Consider the following 19,551-nt stretch of genomic DNA (forward strand, 5'->3'; position numbering starts at 1 on the left):
ATTAGACAACTAAGTGATACACTAAAAAGAAATAATATACGCATAATTGGTATCCCAGAGGAGGAAGAGAGAGGGAAAGGTGCTGAAGGGGTACTTGAAGAAATAATAGCTGAGAACTTCCCTGAACTGGGGAAGGAAAAAGGCATTGAAATCCAAGAGGCACAGCGAACTCCCTTCAGATGTAACTTAAATTGATGTTCTGCACGGCATATCATAGTGAAACTGGCAAAATACAAGTATAAAGAGAAAATTCTGAAAGCAGCAAAGGATAAACGTGCCCTTACATATAAAGGGAGATCTATAAGACTCGTGACTGATCTCTATTTTGAAACTTGGCAGGCCATAAAGGATTGGCACGAGATCTTCCATGTGCTGAACAGAAAAATATGCAGCTGAGAATCCTTTATCCAGCAAGTCTGTCATTTAGAATAGAAGGAAAGATAAAGGTCTTCCCAAACAAACAAAAACTGAAGGAATTCGTCACCACTAAACCAGCCCTACAAGAGATCCTAAGGGGGATACTGTGAGACCAAGTACCAGAGACATCACTACAAGCATAAATCATACAGACATTACAATGACTCAAAACCCGTATCTTTCTATAATAACACTGAATGTAAATGGATTAAATGCGCCAACCAAAAGACATAGGGTATCAGAATGGATAAAAAAAAAAAAAAAACAAGACCCATCTATTTGCTGTCTACAAGAGACTCATTTTAGACCTGAGGATACCTTTAGATTGAGAGTGAGGGGATGGAGAACTATTTATCATGCTACTGGAAGCTAAAAGAAAGCTGGAGTAGCCATACTTATATCAGACAAACTAGACTTTCAATTAAAGGCTGTAACAAGAGATGAAGAAGGGCATTATATAATAATTACAGGGTCTATCCACCAGGAAGAGCTAACAATTATAAATGTCTATGCGCCGAATACGGGAGCCCCCAAATATATAAAACAATTACTCATAAACATAAGCGACTTTATTGATAAGAATCTGGTAATTGCAGGGGACTTTAACAATCCACTTACAACATTGGATAGATCATCTAGACACACGGTCAATAAAGAAACAAGGGCCCTGAGTGGTACATAGGATCAAATGGACTTGACAGATATATTTAGAACCCTGCATCCCAAAGCAACAGAATATACTTTCTTCTTGAGTGCACATGGAACATTCTCCAAGATAGATCATATACTGGGTCACAAAACAGCCTTTCATAAGTATACAAGAATTGAAATTATACCATGCATTCTTTCAGACCACAATGCTATGAAGCTTGTAATCAACCACAGGAAAAAGTCTGGAAAAACTCCAAAAGCATGGAGGTTAAAAAACACCCTACTAAAGAATGAGTGGGTCAACCAGGCAATTAGAGAAGAAATTAAAAAATATATGGAAACAAACAAAAATGAAAATACAACAATCCAAACGCTTTGGGATGCAGCGAAGGCAGTCCTGAGAGTAAAATACATCACAATCCAGGCCTATCTCAAGAAACAAGGAAAATCCCAAATACAAAATCTAACAGCACACCTAAAGGAAATAGAAGCAGAACAGCAAAGGCAGCCTAAACCCAGCAGAAGAGAAATAATAAAAATCAGAGCAGAAATAAACAATATAGAATCTAAAAAAACGGTAGAGCAGATCAACGAAACCAAGAGTTGGTTTTTTGAAAAATAAACAAAATTGACAAACCTCTGGCCAGGCTTCTCAAAAAGAAAAGGGAGATGACCCAAATAGATAAAATCATGAATGAAAATGGAATGATTACAACCAATCCCTCAGAGATACAAACAATTATCAGGGAATATTATGAAAAATTATTTGCCAACAAATTGGACATCCTGGAAGAAATGGACAAATTCCTGAACACCCACACTCTTCCAAAACTCAATCAGGAGGAAATAGAAAGCTTGAACAGACCCATAACAAGCGAAGACATTGAATCGGTTATCAAAAATCTCCCAACAAATAAGAGTCCAGGACCAGATGGCTTCCCAGGGGAATTCTACTAGACATTTAAAGCAGAGATAATACTTATCCTTCTCAAGCTATTCCAAAAAATTGAATGGGAAGGAAAACTTTCAGACTCATTCTATGAAGCCAGTATTACTTTGATTCCTAAACAAGACAGAGACCCAGTAATAAAAGAGAACTACAGGCCAATATCCCTGATGAATATGGATGCAAAAATTCTCAGTAAGATACTAGCAAATCGAATTCAACAGCATATAAAAAGAGTTATTCACCATGATCAAGTGGGATTCATTCCTGGGATGCAGGGCTGGTTCAACATTCGCAAATCAATCAATGTGATGCATCACATTAATAAAAGAAAAGAACCATATGATCCTGTCAATCGATGCAGAAAAGGCCTTTGACAAAATCCAGCACCCTTTCTTAATAAAAACCCTTGAGAAAGTCGGGATAGAAGGAACATACTTAAAGATCATAAAAGCCATTTATGAAAAGCCCACAGCTAACATCATCCTCAATGGGGAAAAACGGAGAGGTTTTTCCCTGAGATCAGGAACACGACAGGGATGTTCACCCTCACCACTGTTGTTTAACATAGTGTTGGAAGTTCTAGCATCAGCAATCAGACAACAAAAGGAAATCAAAGTCATCAAAATTGGCAAAGATGTAGTCAAGCTTTTGTGTTTTGCCGATTACATATTATACATGGAAAATCCGATAGACTCCATCAAAAGTCTGCTAGAACGGATGCATGAATTCAGCAAAGTTGCAGGATACAAAATCAATGTACAGAAATCATTTGCATTCTTATACACTAACAATGAAGCAACAGAAAGACAAATAAAGAAACTGATTCCATTCACATTTCCACCAAGAAGCATAAAATACCTAGGAATAAATCTAACCAAAGATGTAAAAGATCTGTATGCTGAAAACTATAGAAAGCTTATGAAAGTAATTGAAGAATATATAAAGAAATGGAAAGACATTCCCTGCTCATGGATTGGAAGAATAAATATTGTCAAAATGTCAATACTACCCAAAGCTATCTACACATTCAATGCAATCCCAATCAAAACTGCACCAGCATTCTTCTCGAAACTAGAACAAACATACCTAAAATTCATATGGAACCACAAAAGGCCCCGAATAGCCAAAGTAATTTTGAAGAAGAAGACCAAAGCAGGAGGCATCACAATCCCAGGCTTTAGCCTCTACTACAAAGCTGTCATCATCAAGACAGCATGGTATTGGCACAAAAGCAGACACACAGACCAATGGAATAGAATGGAAACCCCAGAACTAGACCCACAAACGTATGGCCAACTCATCTTTGACAAAGCAGGAAAGAACATCCAATGGAAAAAAGACAGTCTTTTTAACAAATGGTGCTGGGAGAACTGGACAGCAACTTGCAGGAGGTTGAAACTAGACCACTTTCTCACACCATTCGCAATAATAAACTCAAAATGGATAAGGGACCTGAACGTGAGACAGGAAACCATCAAAACCCTAGAGGAGAAAGCAGGAAAAGACCTCTCTGACCTCAGCCATAGCAATCTCTTACTCGACACATCCCCAAAGGCAAGGGAATTAAAAGCAAAAATGAATTACTGGGACCTTATGAAGATAAAAAGCTTCTGCACAGCAAAGGAAACAACCAACAAAACTAAAAGGCAATCAACAGAATGGGAAAAGATATTTGCAAATGACATATCAGACAAAAGGCTAGTATCCAAAATCTATAAAGAGCTCACCAAACTCCACACCCAAAAAACAAATAACCCAGTGAAGAAATGGGCAGAAAACATGAATAGACACTTCTCTAAAGAAGACATCCCGATGGCCAACAGGCACATAAAAAGATGCTCAACGTCGCTCCTTATCAGGGAAATACAAATCAAAACCACACTTAGATATCACCTCACGCCAGTCAGAGTGGCCAAAATGAACAAATTAGGAGACTATAGATGCTGGCGAGGATGTGGCAAAACGGCAACCCTCTTGCACTTTTGGTGGGAATGCAAATTGGTTCAGCCGCTCTGGAAAGCAGTGTGGAGGTTCCTCAGAAAATTAAAAATAGACCTACCCGATGACCCAGCAGTAGCACTGCTAGGAATTTACCCAAGGGATACAGGAGTACTGATGCATAGGGGCACTTGTACCCCAATGTTTATAGCAGCACTCTCAAACAATAGCCAAATTATGGAAAGAGCCTAAATGTCCATCAACTGATGAATGGATAAAGAAATTGTGGTGTATATACACAATGGAGTACTACGTGGCAATGAGAAAGAATGAAATATGGTCCTTTGTAGCAACGTGGATGGAACTGGAGAGTGTGATGCTAAGTGAAATAAGCCATACAGAGAAAGACAGATACCATATGGTTTCACTCTTATGTGGATCCTGAGAAACTTAACAGAAACCCATGGAGGAGGGGAAGGAAAAAAAAAAGAGGTTGGAGTGGGAGAGAGCCAAAGCATAAGAGACTCTTAAAGACCGAGAACAAACTGAGGGTTGATGGGGGGTGGGAGGGAGAGGAGGGTGGGTGATGGGTATTGAGGAGGGCACCTTTTGGGATGAGCACTGGGTGTTGTATGGAAACCAATTTGACAATAAATTTCATATATTGAAAAAAAATAAAAAATAAATTAAAGAATTGAAATAATAAACAAACGAACAAACAAACAAATTGTGTGGTTGACCAGGAAAATGACAATCCAAAAACGTGTATGTGTCAATTTTTAGAGCTGAATGCAAAGAAGAGGGACACTAAGGAGATTCTGTCAAAGCATTAAAACAATTCAGCAGTTTATTCTCCAGACTTGCCCTTCCCCATATCTTCATGAATACTCTGGCCATTTGTTGTGGAGTCTATAGATAAGGGGATTTGGCATGGGCATAAGGATGGTGTAGAAAACAGATCATTTTTTCTTGGATGGGAGAACGATCTGAAGTGGGCAGCATGTATATGAACAATACTGTTCCATAGTACATTCCCACCACCCTGAGGTGAGAGGAACAGGTGGCAAAAGCTTTTCAGCGACCATCTCCAGAACCCATGCAAATGACAGCCAGCATGACACAAGCATAGGAAGCAATGATGGTTGTTACAGGGATAACAATCCTTACAATACAGCGGTAGAAAAGAACTTCTTCAAATGTTGAGATATCATTGCATGAGACGATTAGCATGGAAGGAAAATCACAGAAGAAGTTGGCTATTTCCCTGAACCCACAATAGGAGAAAGAAAATGATACCATCAGTAGAGCCCAGGATCAAAGAAGATGCGGCCATAAGTCCACAAATTTTAGGGCTCATAGATTGAAATATCTTAGAAGATGGCAAATGGCAACATAATGGTCCTAAGACATGATTGCCAACAGGAAACATTCACAACCTATTAGTGATGCATAGAAGAAAATTTGTGTGGCACACACTGCCACAGTAATGGACTTGCTTCCAGACAAGTAATTGAGGGCCATCTTGGGTACAGTAGTGCAGATGAGTATGAGATCCATGAGGGACAGTTGGCTGAGGAGGAAGTACATGGGGGTGTGGAACTGGGTGTCCAGGTAGATAAGGAGAACCATGACAGTGTTTCCCGTGAAGGCCACCATGAAGATACAGAAGACCAAAGAAAAGAGGAAGATGTGCATAGGGCTTTGATCAACGATTCCCAAAAGGATGAAATCAGAGGTAAATCTAATTGTCCCATGCCATGATGAATGTGTTCTTTATCTATTACAACAAAAATTGATGCTAATTAATTAATTTGGCAAACATGTACCCAGTGCCTTACAAAAGCTTGTGATTGTGGTAATTCTACAGGTGAATGATTAAGATGACATCACCAGGATAAGGAATTTCAAAGATCAAAATGTATAATATCAGAAAAAATATTTTCTGTTAGTACCGTCTAGTTTATAAAAGTGTGAAACATTTAAGTTCATCTTCTAACTATCCTTTGTCTTCCTTGGAAAATTAAGATAATAATATACATTTTATATAATTGATAATGTTTCTTAGAAAAAGAAACTTCTCCTAAAAAAATCTGACAGTGTGTGGTAATATTAGAAGTCCTTTACAGATATGTTGATAGAGAAATTAAGCTTAAGTCAGCATGTGGAAGAAAAATATATTAGAGATAAAGAATACAATATGTACCTTTGCCCTCAAGATGCTAGAAATTTTTTTTTGTATCAGTGTTAACAAAACCTTTACATTTGTCAATTTCTTTACAGTTTAATGTTTATTTATTTATTTATTTAGAGAGAGAGAGAGAGAGAGAGATAGCACAATCATAGAAGGAGCAGAGAGAGAGGGAGACACAGAATCTGAAGCAGGCTCCAGGCTCCAAGCTTTCAGCCAGAGCCCCATACGGGACTCGAACTCATGAGCTGTGAGATCATGACCTTAGCTGAAGTCAGACACTCCACTGACTGAGCCACCCAGGCGCCCCAATTTCTTTACAGTTTAGAGTGTTTCATTTGTACTTACAGAAAATATTCTATACACCAAGTGGATGAGATGAGAAAATATTTTAATTATACAAACATAAAACTGTTGTACAATTTTTCTTTAGCTCAATGTGATATCCCTCCAAAGGGATATGTTGAGTCCTCAACCCCAGCATCTCCAAAAGTAAACTACTTTCAAAATAATAAAGATGAGATGAGATGAGATCATACTGAATGTTTTGTGCAAATACCACTCCAATAGGACTAGTATCTTTATAAGAAGATAGCCATGTGAAGACAGAGACACAAGTGGAATGCATGATAATAGAGGTAGAGATTGAAGTGATACATCTACATACCAAGGAATTTCAATTATTGTTGGTCCTCACCAGAAGCTAGGAGAGAGTTTTGACTTCTTTCTTACAAGCCCCAGAAGTAACCACCCCTGCCAATATCTTCAATTTTTACTTGTAGTAATCTCCATTACTGTAAGATAATATATTCGTGTCATTTTAAGACAACCATCATGTGGTACCTTGTTATGCTTTTCTAGGAAACCAATATATCCAAAATGTCCTCTAAATAATTACTACATACAAAAACAGAAATTCACAGAAACTCAATGTCCAAACATTCAAACAATGTTTCTGAAGTTCTGTCTATGTTTTGGGCACAGGGAGTAAAGCAGCAATCACAACAGGCACAAAAACAAAACAAAACCAAACAAAAAACAACAACAAAGAAACTTACCCTTACCAATAGAGACAAAAACAAACAACAACAAAAACAAAAAAGACACCACTATGAAGGTGTGGAAACATAATTGAAATGGAGTGTTCCATTTTAAAGAGAGTACTCAGGGGGACCTCACTTATCTGGTGGTATTTGACTAAATGCTAGGGGGAAGTTAAAAAAAAGACAGCACATAATAATAAAGAACAATCCATGCATAAATTCCACAAAGTGGAACATAAGTGAAAAATTTACATATATACAAGATTTTAGAAAAACAGATATTGCTAAGTTAATGTTTCATGTTCACCGTAGCATTTAAAATTTATTTTTGATGTGATTATGTATGATAAAAGTTTGTATATGAAGCAGATCATTCCAGGTAATAAAAACAATGTCATAAACAAAAAGACTAGCCTGATGAATATAACAATTAACATGAATATACTTTTATAATCCATGCATCACATTTTTTGAAGAGGTAAAAAACCCAAACCAAACCAAACCAAAACAACAACAGCAAAAAGTTAAGTAACAAGGAAAAAATGTAGCTGAGAAGAAGCTAGAACCTTGAATCCAGCCTCATGAGTTTGAATTTATTTTTCATTTTTTAAAAGAGGGTATGTAGTTCTTTAAGTTGTAATCATGTATACAAATTGTGAATGATGCTGTGAGTAAGAAAGAGAAAAACCTAAAAATATTTTAAAATTTCAATTCATGAATGATCACGACCTACAAATACTAATCTACCAGAATGACTTCTCTGTATTTTGATCTCATTAAGTCTCAAAGAAGAGTGACTTGATTCCGTGACAGTGAATTTCTGTGTATGTGTCCATAACAAGTTCAACCCATAAATCATGGAAACCATTCCCAGATACTGAGAAAAGAATCACTGAACGAATTAATTGATATATACACTGACTGGCCAGGATTTGACCAGAAAAATTAAGCAAAACAGTATGCGAAATGATGCCAGGCTACATATTGATGTAATCAATTCTGGATGCTAAACTAATTATACTCGTTTGTAGAGGAATGGTCAGAAAAAAAATAGATGAGAACAGGAAAAAACTTTCATGAGCAAAAATTTCCATAGTAACCCTTTTTCCAATAGCAAAATACAGCCTTAAAGTACATTAATTCCTGTTTTAAGAGCATAGCTACACTCTCTGATAGCTATACTATAATTAATGAGCCTCAATAATGAAATGTTGAATTAACAGATCACAGTTAACTCACAAATTCTATGATATGAAATTTAAATACAGATGATACATTATTTAAGAAATAGAGCATTATCGAAATAATGGTTATTATTATAACCAAACCAGGAGGTTATATAATTAGAGAGTGTCAGACTGATTTCCAAAAAAACATTGGTAATGTTATTGTAAAACCTTTACAAAAGTGCTTTATGCATAATAAATTTGTTGTTAAATTTGAAGTTATATGAATCTATTTAAAAATACATATAAAGTCTTAGAAGAAAACATAACAAGTGTACAGGTTCTGTGAGTGTGAGCTGTGCTTACTAAAAGAAAAAACAATGAGGTCTCAAATTGCATTTCAAATGATGCACTCATATTCTTATTCTCATTCTATTCTCATATTCTTATTCTCAGCATTATATGAAAATAAAACATGGAATTTTACCCAATTTTTTCCATGTGTGAGCTGAGGCAAGTACTTAACACCTGCCACAATTCTCATATTCTTACAAGCAGAGTACTATCACATTCCTCAAAAAAAAAAATGCACAGATTAAATGAAAGAATCACATAAAGTGCTTAGGACTAAAATCACTTAAGAAATGAAACCAATTATCTCCAGATCTCCATTTTCAGCAGAACGTTTGGCATTAACTTGCAAACACTCTTACCTGATTATTTATACTGTCTCTTAGTAGGAGTCTAAATAGCATATAATTTCAATGAGATATTACACTACAGAAAAAGAAAATTACATATTTTGCATGTTTTTATCTACATAATAAAAAAGAAACACTTCACACACAACTGGAAACTTTATCATTATTAATAAATGGAAAACATACTAAAGAACTAGAGAAAATAAACACATCTAGGGATACTCATAGTAACCCCTAGTAATCATGAGAGTTACTCATAGAAATCATGAAAGGGTCCAAAGTCTTCATAACAGCACTCATTTAAATATCATTCTCAGTTTATTATATTATTTAACATCCCAGAGAATCAGCATGACTCTAATTGCATGTGTATGGTACATCCTTGATCATGAATACACATATACCTGTCAAAATATAACTTTTCTTTTAAAATGTTTTAAACAGAAAATTATGAATATATTTTCACTTTATTCTAGAAGCACTCATAGAATGTAGCATCATACCTGCTCTGAATTATTTTATTGAAATCTCACTCTCTTTAACTTCCCTGGAAGACACAAGTCATCAGTCTAAAGTAAAAGAATTTTTATTCCTAGATAAACCCTACCCAGCCTGACCATGGGAAGAAGATGGAAAATTAATGTGTTACCCCTCTGGAGATTCCATTCCCTTTTCTTTAATTATAATAGATTTCATTGTTTTTCATCTCCTCTCCTAGGACAATGAAAAAAATTAGCTTTTATGCTTTTTGAAAATAGTTACCCTGGGTAGATAATTATGTCTCCTTCTTAAAGTATTAGTGTGAACTCACTGAAATTTTCTGCTCCACCTCACATCCATAATAATAACAGGAAAACCATATTGAGTGCTTCCTATATGGTTGGCACTGAGCAGGATGTATGTGAACTCACAGAGATTTACAAACATTGCATGTATCAGGTACTGTTATTATTATTTTTTTCTTTTCTTCCATAATAAAACTGCTTAAGGAAATTGTCCAAGGTAATGGCAAACTGTTCAAGCTAATGAACAAAAGACAGGATATTCCAATGCTAGCATCAGTTCGATTTTTATGTTTTATTAAAGTATAATTAACCATTATAAATTACACATATTTAAGATATTCAGCTTGATATTTTGATGTATGTATACACTGTGAAATGACTTCCACAATAAGTTAATTGACATAATTATCACTTCCAATACCATTATTATTGTGTAGTGAGAACATTTGAGATCTGCACACATAGTAAATTTTAAGTATATAATACAGTTGTGAAAACTAACTACAGTCAACATGCTATACATAGGACATCCAGAACTTATACAATGGAATGTTGTTCATTCAGCTTTTTAATTTTTAAAAAATTTTTTTTTAATTTACATCCAAATCAGTTACCATATAGTGCAACAATGATTTCAGGAGTAGATTCCTTAATGCAACTTACCCATTTGGGCCATCCCCCATTCCCACAACCCTCCAGTAACCTTCTGTTTATTCTCTCTTATGTTTTCTCCCACTCCCTGTTTTTATATTATTTTGTTTCCCTTCCCTTATGTTCATCTGTTTTGTATCTTAAAGTCCTTATATGAGTGAAGTCATATATTTGTCTTTCTCTGACTGACTAATTTCACTTAGCATAACCTTCCACTTCCATCCATGTAGTTGCAAATGGCAAGATTTCATTCTTTTTGATTGCCGAGTAATACTCCATTGTGTGTGTGTGTGTGTGTGTGTGTGTGTGTGCGTATATATATACGTATATATATATATATATATACGTATATATATATATATAATGGATAAGGAATTGGTGGTATACCACCAATTCCTTATCCATTCATCCATCGATGGACATTTGGGCTGTTTCCATACTTTGGCTATTGCTGATAGTGCTGCTATAAACATTGCATATGTCCCTTCAAATCAGCACACCTGTATATTTTGGATAAATACCTAGTAGTCCAATTGCTGGGTAGTAGGGTAGTTATATTTTTAATTTTTTGAGGAAACTCCATACTGTTTTCCAGGGTGGCTGCACCAGCTTGCATTCCCACCAACAATGCAAAAGAGATACCCTTTCTCTGCATCGTCACAAACATCTGTTGTTGCCTGAGTTGTTAATGTTAGCCATTCTGACAGGTGTAAGGTGGTATCTCATTGTGGTTTTGATTTGCATTTCCCTGATTATGAGTGATTTTGAGCCTTTTTCATGTGTTGGTTGGCCATCTGGATGTCTTTGGAGAAGTGTCTTTTGATGTCTTCTGCCCATTTCTTCACTGGATTATTTGTTTTTATGGGTGTTGAGTTTGACAAATTCTTCATAGATTTTGGATACTAACCCTTTATCTGATATGTTGTTTGCAAATATCTTCTCCCATTCAGTCGGTTGCCTTTTAGCTTTCCTGATTGTTTCCTTTGCTGTGCAAAAGCTTTTTATTTTGATGAGGTCCTAGTAGTTCATTTTTGCTTTTGTTTCCCTTGCCTCCAGAGACGTGTTGAGTAAAAAGTTGCTGCAGCCAAGACCAAAGAGGATTTTTCCTGCTTTCTTCTCAAGGATTTAGATGGTTTCCTGTCTTACATTTAGGTCTTTCATCCATTTTGAGTTTATTTTTGTGTATGGTGTAAGAAAGTGGTCGAAGTTCATTTTTCTGCATGTCTCTGTCCAGTTTTCCCAGCACCACTTGCTGAAGAGACTGTTTATTCCAATGGATATTCTTTCCTGATTTGTCAAAGATCAGTTGGCCATACATTTGAGGGTCTGTTTCTGGGTCCTCTATTCTGTTCCATTGATCTTACTGTCTGTTCTTGGGTTAGTACCATACTGTCTTGGTGATTATAGCTTTGTAGTATAACTTGAAGTCCAGGATTGTCATGCCTCCTCCTTTGGTTTTCTCTTTCAAGATTGCTTTGGCTATTCGGGTCTTTTCTGGTTCCATACAAATTTTAGGATTATTTGTTCTAGCTCTGTGAAGAATGCTTGTGTTATTTTGATAGGGATTGCATTGAATATGTAGATTGCTTTGGGTATAATCGACATTTTAACAATATTTGTTCTTCCTACCAAGAAGCATGGAATATTTTTCCATTTTTTTGTGTGTCTTCCTCAATTTCTTTCACGAGCTTTCTATACTTTTCAGTGTATAGATTTTTCACCTCTTTGGTTAGATTTATTCCTCGGTATTTTACAGTTTTTGGTGTAATTGTAAATGGGATCAATTCCTTGATTTCTCTTTCTGTTGCCTCATTGTTGTTGAATAAGAATGCAACCAATTTCTGGCATTGATTTAATATCCTGCAACTTTGCTGAATTCATGAATCAGTTCTAGCAGGTTTTTGGTGGCATCTTTTGGGTTTTCCATATATAGAATCATGTCATCTGCAAAGAGTGAAACTTACACGCCCTCCTGGGCAATTTGGATGCCTTTATTTCTTTGTGTTGTCTGACTGCAGAGGCTAAGACTTCCAATACTATGTTGAATAACACTGGCGAGAGTGTGTATCTTTGTCTTGTTCCTGACCTTAGGGGGGAAGCTCTCAGTTCTTCCCCATTGAGGATTATATTAGCGTTGGGTCATTCATATATGGCTTTTATGATCTCGAGGTATGATCCTTCTTTCTCTACTTTCTTGAAAGTTTTTATCAAGAAAGGATGCTGTATTTTGTCAAATGCTTTCTCTGCACCTATTGAGAGGATCATATGGTTCTTGTCCTTTCTTTTATTGATGTGACAGATCATGTTAATTTTTTTGTGGATATTGAACCATTCCTGCATCCCAGGCATAAATCCTACTTGGTCATGGTGAATAATTAATGTATTGTTGGATCCAGTTGGCTAATATCTTGTTGAGGATTTTTGCATCCATGTTCATCAGGGAAATGGGTCTATACTTATTTTTAGTGTGGTCTCTGGTGTTGGAATCAAGGTAATGCTGGCCTCATAGAAAGTGTTTGGAAGTTTTCCTTCCATTTCTATTTTTTGGAACAGCTTCAAGAGAATAGGTGTTAACTCTTCCATAAATGTTTGGTAGAATTGCCCTAGAAAGCCTTCTGGCCCTGGACTTGTTCTTTGGGAGGTATTTGATTAGTAATTTGATATATTTACTGGTATGTGTCTGTTTAAATTTTCTATTTCTTCCTTTTCCAGTTTTGGTAGTATATATGTCTCTACGAATTTGTCCATTTCTTCCAGATTGCCCATTTTATTGGCATATAATTGCTCATAATATTCTCTTATTATGGTTTTTATTTCTGCTGTATTGGTTGTGGTCTCCCCTCTTTCCTTTTTGATTTCATTTATTTGAGTTCTTTCCTTTTTGTTTTTGATCAAAGTGGCTAGTGGTTTATCAATTTTGTTAATTCTTTCAAAGATCCAGCTTCTCATTTTGTTGATCTGTTCTACTGTTTTGTTTTGTTTGTTTCAATAGCATTAATTTCTGCTCTAATCATTATCATTTCCTGTCTTCTGTTGGTTTTGAGTTTTATTTGATTTTCTTTTTCCAGCTCTTTAAAGCACAAGATTAGGTTGTGTATCTGAGGTCTTTCTTCTTTCTTTAAGAAGGCATGGATTGCTGTGTACTTTCCTCTTATGAAAACCTTTGCTGTGTCCCAGAGGCTTTGGGTTGTGGTGTTATCATTTTAATTGGCTTCCATATACTTTTTAATTTACTCTTTAACTTCTTGGTTGGCCCATTCACTCTTTAGTAGGATGTTCTTCAGTCTCCAATATTTGTTACCTTTCCAGATTTTTTTTTTCTTGTGGTTGATTTTGAGTTTCATAGCATTGTGGTCTGAAAATATGCACTATATGATCTCAGTCTTTTTGTACTGGCTGAGGGCTGATTTGTGTCCCAGTCTGTGGTCTATTCTGGAGAATGTTCTATGTGCACTGGAGAAGAATGTATATTCCACTTCTTTAGGATAAAATGTTCTGAATATATCTGTTAAGTCCATCTGGTCTAGTGTGTCATTCAAATCCATTGTTTCTTTCTTGATTTTTTGATTAGATGATCTGTCAGTTGCTGTGAGTGGGATGTTGATGTCTCCTACTATTATGGTATTACTATCAATGAGTTTCTTTATGTTTGTGATTAATTGATTTATATATTTGGGTGCTTTCACATTTGGTGCATAAATGTTTACAACCGTTAGGTCTTCTTGGTGGATAGACCCCTTAATTATAGTACAAGACCCTTCTTCATCTCTTGATACAGTCTTTATTTTGACGTCTGGGTTGTCTAATATAAGTATGGCTACTCCAGCTTTCTTTTGTTGACCATTAGCATTATAGATGGTTCTCAATCCCCTTATTTTCAACCTGAAGGTATCTTTAGGTCTAAAGTGGGTCTCTTGTAAACAGCATATAAATGGATCTTGTTTTCTTATCCATTCTGTTACCATATGTCTTTTTATTGGAGCATTTAGTCCATTGAAATTTAGAGTGAGTACTGAAAGATGTGAATTTATTGCCATTATGTTGCTTGTAGAGGTGGAGTTTCTGGTGGTGTTTTCTGGTCCTTTCTAAGCTTTGTTGCTTTTGGTCTTTATTTATTATTATTTATTTTTATTTTTTTCATCTTTTGTCCCCTCAGAGAGTCACCCTTAAAATTTCTTGCAGGGCTGGATTAGTGGTCACAAACTCCTTTAATTTTTGTTTGTCTAGGAAACTTTTTATCTCTCCTTCTATTTTGAATGACAGCCTTGCTGGATAAAGAACTCTTGGCTGCATATTTTTCTGATTCAGCACATTGAATATACTCTGCCATTCCTTTCTGGCCTTCCAAGTTTCTGTGGATAGTACTGCTGCATACCTGATCTATCTTCCCTTATAGGTTAAGGACTGTTTTTTTTTTCCCCTTGCTGCTTTCATGATTCTCTCCTTGCCTGAGTATTTGTGAATTTGACTATGATATGCTTTCTTGATGGTTGGATTTTGTTGAATCTAGTGGAATTCCTTTGTGCTTCCTGGATTTTGATGTCTGCGTCTTTCCCCAGGTTAGGAAAGTTTTATGCTATGATTTCTTCACATAGCCCTTCTACCCTATTTCTATCTCTTCCTCTTCTGTGACCCCTATGATTCTGATGTTGTTCTTTTTTAATGAGTCACTGATATATCTGTTTCTTAAATTGTGTTCTTTTGCCTTATATCCCCTCTATTTTCTGCTTCATTGTTCTCCATAAGTTTGTCCTCTATATAGCTGATTCTCTGTTCTGCCTCATCCACCATTTGAGATTGCAGCTCAGTTATAGCATTTTTTATTTCATCCCGACTAGGTTTTATCTCTGCAGAAAATGATTCTAATCTGTTTTCAATCCCAGCTAATATTCTTAATATCATGATTCTAAATTCTGATTCAGACATCTTGCTTGTATCTGTGTTGTAAATTCCCTGGATGTCACTTCTTCCTGTTCTTTCCTTCAGGGTGAATTCCTTCATTTTGTCATTTTGAGGGAGAAAAGCAATTAATAAGGTAAACAATTTAAAATTAAAAAAATTAAAAACTCTACAAAAATCAAATAAAGTAATCTAGATCCTAGGTGTGTCCTGGTGTGTTTGTTGAAAGGAGCTTGAGAGATTAGAGAAAAAAGGGAAAGATATAAAAGAAAAGAAAGGAAAGGAAAAGCAAAGAAAAGAAAGGAAAATTTCTGAAAATTTGAAAAAAATGAATACAGTGAAATAGTATAAAATGAAATGATGGAAGTAAAAAATAGAATATTAAAAAGTTACAAACAATAAAAATATAGTAGAAAACAAATAAGTAATATTATTTTTAATAGAAATGGAAAGTAAAGATAATTTTTCCTCTTTCTGTATTCAAGGATAAGAAAAGAAAACAAATTGGATAGATGGACAAGCAAACAGACCGAAGTATGATTGAAATTACATCGGTTTCTGCTACAAGTCAAACTATGAAGCACTTTATAGTCTGTAAACTAAGTAAGCGGAAAGACTTGTGTTGTTCCTGAAGAGGGAGGTTGGCCCAGTTGAGCATGGCTTAGTGTAATGGCACCATTGTACATTAGATGGTGGTGATTAGATTACTGGGGTGGATTGTTGTGGCAGCTATAGGTGTGTATGCACATGCACAGGAGGGGTGAAAATGGCATCACCCAGCTACCCAGTCTCTAGTATCAGAACTCTGTGCTCTTCCTGATTAGCAATCTTGCACCTTTCCTTTCTGTCCAGCTTCTGTCCACTCCCACTTTTACACTGTCTGTGACCAACCAATCAAGTTTTCAGGTGGCACCTCCCTCCTGAGTTTTATCTCACACGTGGCTGTGTTTCCCAACCCCTCACTTCTGAGGGACTGTGGCTTTGTCCCGCTCAAACATTCTTGGGGAATGTCTCACTGACCAATGGCTGGCTGCCAGCCCACTCCCAAGAATGGGAGACCGTGCTGCTGCTGATGCCCAAAGCATCAGCCCACCGCAGAAAAAGTTCACACAATTGTGTAACAGCAGTGTTTCAGGGATTATGGAAAATCACAACTCACATCTGGCACCAGGCTTCCCCCTTAATGTCTTTGTTCCAGCACCAGTGAATATGGTTGTTCTCTGGGCTCCATTAGGACCTTTGCCTATGGGGAGACCACACAGCCTCTACCAAATGTCCTCCCAGCAGGGGAACTGTCTCTCCCCCTTTGGCTCAAGGACCCCAAGGACCTCCCTCTCTGCTTGTGAGGATTTGCACTTCCCACCAGAGCACCACCAGGTATGGATCTACAGAGTTTCAGACTCTGCACTCCTCCTGTTTGTAAAGTCTTAATGGAATTTAAACACTCTCTTTACTCCGTTTTTTGATCAATCCCTTGCATACTCTTTCTTTTCTCTCCAGATGCTTTCAGGTGGGGGTAATGTTTTCCACACTCTCCACCCCTGGCTCTGTTCTCTTTCTGCAAGCAAAACCAGCTCCCTGCCCTCTGCAGCTTTCTCCCCCAGTTCACTTCTCTGTGCTGCATACCTGCTAAGTTCTCTGGTTCATGTTGTGAAGATTTTTGTGTTAATCCTCAAATCAGTTTTCTAGGTGTGCAGGATGGTTTAGTGTTGATCTGGCTGTATTTCATTGATGAGAGACACAAAAAACTTATATGCTATTCCGCCATCTTGGCACCTCCTTCTGAATGACTAAATTCTACCCCCGAAACCAATATTACACTACATGTTAGCTAACTAGAATTTAAATAAAAAATTGTAACAAACAAAAAATATCCTTTTTGTAACAATGGAAATTTATCATTAAATATGCATTGACATACTCTATTTTAATAAAATATTAATTAGCACCAAATATGCATTTGGATTTTCTGTAATACAGGATATTGTTGATACTATAAATGGTTACTTCCACTACTACTTCTGGAATTATTTGATGAGAACATTCTAAAAATAAGTACAAGTTTTATTGTTATTAATGAAAACTTCTTATCTGTTATTTTAAATTGGTGCATTAATATGGACAAAGCAGTATTTTTATGGTTTGTTTTCTTTGATAAATCAGATTGAAGCTCCATGCTTCTTTATTTGACATAAATCTGATCATCCATTGCTAGTTCTATGAAATGACCTAATGAACTGATGCTTTTAACTCTCAATCCTCTTTTTCAAAATTAAGCACACATGAAATAATAGCAAATATCAGGAAAATAAAAATAAAGTTATGACATTTGATTTATTCATCAAAATCCAAAAGCTACTTTTCTAAATTGACAATCTTAAACATTCTCCAAGCATACTTATAATTTTATTTAATCTCATGAGGACTTCTCATTCATTACTTGCCCTCATCAACCCTTCCTGACTTAACTCTTTTCTATTAACAAATTAGTACTCATGATACATATTCAATCTTTTTCATTTCCAGTGCTGTAAATTCCATTGTCCTGCACCTTCTGGAGAATGACCTAACCAGTTCAATCTATTTTTATATTCTGAGTGCTGATGGAACAAAATTCCACAGCTTTTTTGTTTGTGTTATTACCATAAATAATTTTTGTTTTGTGTGTCCTCAAAACCATCCATTTTTTCAGAATTTCTCAAGAATTACTCAGAGGTTTCATCATAGAACTTACTCACAGGTAAGATTTGTTATAATGAAATAGGATACACAGTAGGATACTGAGGAGAAAAGACAGAGTCCAGATGAATCCATATGCAGTCTTCCTCACACTTCCTCCATCTGTGAGATGTCACTTGGAGCAGATTTTTCTCTCAGTAATGAAAATGGAACACTGATGATGTGAACCTGGTAGCTTTCTGTTTCCTAAATAATTAATGGTTCAGCTGTTAGAAGTACTGTTAGCAGACAGCTTTCATCTATATACCCCCTCAGGGATTCCTTCACCTTTATATAGCTCCTCTCTCGAGAGGAAAAGAGAGAGAGAGGGAGAGCGAGAGGGAGAGCAAGTTGGGGGAGAGAGAGAGAGAGAGAGAGAGAAAGATCTTGCTCTCTCTCTCTCCTAAAGTGTAAAATCATAATCCCCCCCCCCGCCTATAAACTCATAATCCCCTCCCAGCTCAAACTCCTGAATTGTAAGATCATGACCTGTGCTGAAGTGGGACAGTAAACTGACTGGGGGGGGGGGGGAGGAGAGAGAGAGATCTCGCTCTCCCTCTCGCTCTCCTCTCGAGAGAGAGAGAGAGGAAGAGAGAGAGAGAGAGGAGAGCGAGAGGGAGAGTGAGCGAGCGAGAGAGAGGGAGAGCGAGAGGGAGAGCAAGCGGGGGGAAGGAGAGAGAGAAGAGAGAGAGGCGAGAGAGGAGAGAGAGAGGGACTCCTCCCACCCTGAGGCTCAAACTCTTTTTTTTTTTTTTCAAATTTTTTTTCAACGTTTTTTATTTATTTTGGGGACAGAGAGAGACAGAGCATGAACGGGGGAGGGGCAGAGAGAGAAGGAGACACAGAATCGGAAACAGGCTCCAGGCTCTGAGCCATCAGCCCAGAGCCTGACGCGGGGCTCGAACTCACGGACCGCGAGATCGTGACCTGGCTGAAGTCAGACGCTTAACGGACTGCGCCACCCAGGCGCCCCAGGCTCAAACTCTTAAAGCGTAAAATTATAACCCCACCCACCCATCTCTCTCTCTCTCTCTCTCTCTCTCTCTCTGTCTCTATTTGCCTAAGGAAGGGAATAATTCATGATCAGTGTGGGAATGTGAAAATCCATTCATGTCCACCAACTCAGGCCAAATCCAAAGGGCTATTCCAACTGTGTACTTCCTTACTGGGTAAGCCAAAACTGTTTTATAAAACTAGAAATTGGGTCACTTGCCATGCAGAAGTCAGTGTGCATGTATGTAGAGCACAGGGTCCTTGCTTCAAAGTAGGGGTCCAAGTTTTAGAACAGGGAATGGAGAAGTGAGATAATACATAGAAGGGCATTCAATAACTTGTGAAATGTGTCAGGTTTTTGAGAAACATGGGGTAAATAGTAACTGTAACTGAATAGGATATCTATCACTAAGTCAATTGATGATCTGGAAGAATAACCAAAAGAAGAAATT

At 36.7% G+C, this 19,551-nt stretch overlaps 1 pseudogene; it reads right to left on the minus strand.

Annotated features, from left to right (window-relative positions):
* Window positions 1–4,802: 4,802 nt before the first annotated feature.
* On the minus strand, window positions 4,803–5,683 carry LOC109492665 (annotated as a pseudogene).
* Window positions 5,684–19,551: the final 13,868 nt, after the last annotated feature.

The sequence above is a fragment of the Felis catus genome, chromosome A1 (genome assembly GCF_018350175.1).
Source record: "Felis catus isolate Fca126 chromosome A1, F.catus_Fca126_mat1.0, whole genome shotgun sequence".
Lineage (NCBI taxonomy): Eukaryota > Metazoa > Chordata > Mammalia > Carnivora > Felidae > Felis > Felis catus.